We start from the raw sequence: 2,164 nt of genomic DNA, 5'->3' as shown, positions 1-2,164 counted from the left end.
GCACACTTCGGACTGAAGGCACAGACACTCGGCCCAAGGGTAGTCTCTGCTGTGTCTGGGAGGATGAAACTGCCCTCCTGGGCACTCTGGTTCACAGCAGCTTTATGGAAGTTTCTCCCCCTCATGCAGCGTTTTTAAGAATAGGGAAATTTTCAATTCGACTTTGTAACCAGCGAATTCTTCACCAGCAGCTTCTCTGAAACCGCCAGTGGAGACAGACCAGCCTCAGTTGAGGATCATAGCTCTGTCCAGCCAATGGGCTTCTTGCCGGCCTTCTGCAGCAGCTCCTTGGTCTTGGAGAAGCGTCTACACCCAAAGAAGCCTCTGTACACTGCCGCTGGGAGGGATGGACAGTCTGCAGAACATGACGCCGCTTCCTATCAATGGCACTGCCCTTAGTGCACAAGAGCCCCGGAGCAGGAAGACGAGGCCATTCAAGTTTTGATTGAGCCAGGTCACAGCTGCATCGGTAAACTGCTCCCAGCCTCTCTCCTTATGAGAACTGGCTCCATGGGCCCGCACAGTGAGGACAGCACTGAGGAGGAGAGCACCTTGCTTGGCCCACCCAGACGAATCTCCACGGCCAGGATGAGCAAAACCATCTATGTCTGCAGACAGTTCTTTATTGTTTTCCAACCTGGGTGGAGGGGGAACAGGTCTTTGAACACTGAAGCAGAGCCCATGTGCTAGATCGGGTCCATGATACGGATCCTGTCCCAGGATAACAAGCTTCACATCTCTTATGTCACACATTTGGGTCCCTGTGAAGACTTGGGGGGATGGGTGGGGGTGGGGTGGATAAACAGCGTGATGTTTTCTTTCTTCTGCAACAAAATAGTTTTACAAAATAAGGTTTCCTGAACTTTCCGCTGAGGCGCTTCTTCCAACTCTCACCGAAGCCCACGGGCACATTGAGGGCCGCGAGCCTGAGCAGGGCCGCCGCCTTGTTCCTCTGGATGCGACCAGCTGCTCCGGGCTCAGCGGCAAGGAGGGCGACGCGCCGGGCGGTCCTGCCCAGCTCCGGCCTTCTTGGCAGGTCTGGCCGCCGCGTTCCCACTACCTTCAGGAAAGGCCGTCATGCGGGTCCCCAAGCCCGCAGGCAGCTCGGGGCTGCAGGCACGTCGCTTCCTGGCGGGGCTCGGGGAGAAGGAGTAGAGTGTCTTCTGGCCGATCATCCCAGAGCCCAGGAGAGAACAAACACACACCGCCTGGGGACCCGGGAGGATTGCACCGACTATTGATCTGCAGTTGGCGCCCCCAAACTCTTTTTCTTTAGACACCGATCAAAGTTATCTTTTTCTAACCTGCCTTGAACTAGTTCTATTTCTACTTTGAAAAAAAATTGGAGGTTGTATTTGTTAAAAACAATTGATGGTTGGTGTGGACTTAAGCTAACACCTGTTTGGGATAAAACACAGACATTTAATAGATGATCCATTCTGCCTGATTGGAGTACAGCAGAGAGACGATATTTGGAGTACTACCCCCCAAAATCACTACTTTTTAAATTAAGAGTTTGTGATCAAATTTCATTTCTTTTATTTTTATTTTTAAGGAGAACACATAAATATTTATTTACCTTATTTTCTGAGGAGCAGGTTGCCAAGTATTTCTTATGAAGGATACAAAGGTGACTCCCGGGAATAAACGGATGCCAGAGGCAACCAGAACGGGCTCTTTCACAGGACAGGCTTATACTTTTTTTAACAGCTCATTTTTGTAAACGCAGAAAGCGAAAGTTTCCTATCTTGGATTAGGTTATTAAAACTTAAAGTCTCATACCTCTCCCTGATAATTTTATTGCTGTTTAGCCTTAACCAGTTTAATAATTATGGCTATGCTGAAAATGTGCATATGAAGGTTACAGTTCTTCCTCAGGTTAGGTTGGTGGAAGACAGGAGACAGAAAATTCATGTGGTGAGTCAGTTACATAAAACACTCTGATAAAGGGTGAGGCCTGGGGCCCAAGGAGTAGGACACCAGCCCCATATACCAAAGGTACAGGTTCAAGCCCGGCCCTGGCCAAAACTGCCAAAAAAAAATTCTGGCAAAAGAAATATCCGGGTGTATTTGGCAGGTTTCATATATATTGATCCAGTTCATAGCTTCCAAAGGGATTAAATGCAGTGGTAGGAATGAGAGGAAATGTTTTCATATTCACTTA

The 2,164-nt window shown here is 48.8% G+C and overlaps 1 pseudogene; it reads right to left on the bottom strand.

The window, feature by feature from the left end:
- Positions 1-236: 236 nt before the first annotated feature.
- LOC100966038 lies at positions 237-1,175 on the bottom strand (annotated as a pseudogene).
- Between the last annotated feature and the right edge of the window lie 989 nt (positions 1,176-2,164).

Source organism: Otolemur garnettii, unplaced genomic scaffold (genome assembly GCF_000181295.1).
Source record: "Otolemur garnettii isolate 467f Iridium unplaced genomic scaffold, OtoGar3 scaffold00035, whole genome shotgun sequence".
NCBI classification, from domain to species: Eukaryota; Metazoa; Chordata; class Mammalia; order Primates; family Galagidae; genus Otolemur; species Otolemur garnettii.
This window is presented reverse-complemented; position numbering and strand designations above follow the sequence as displayed.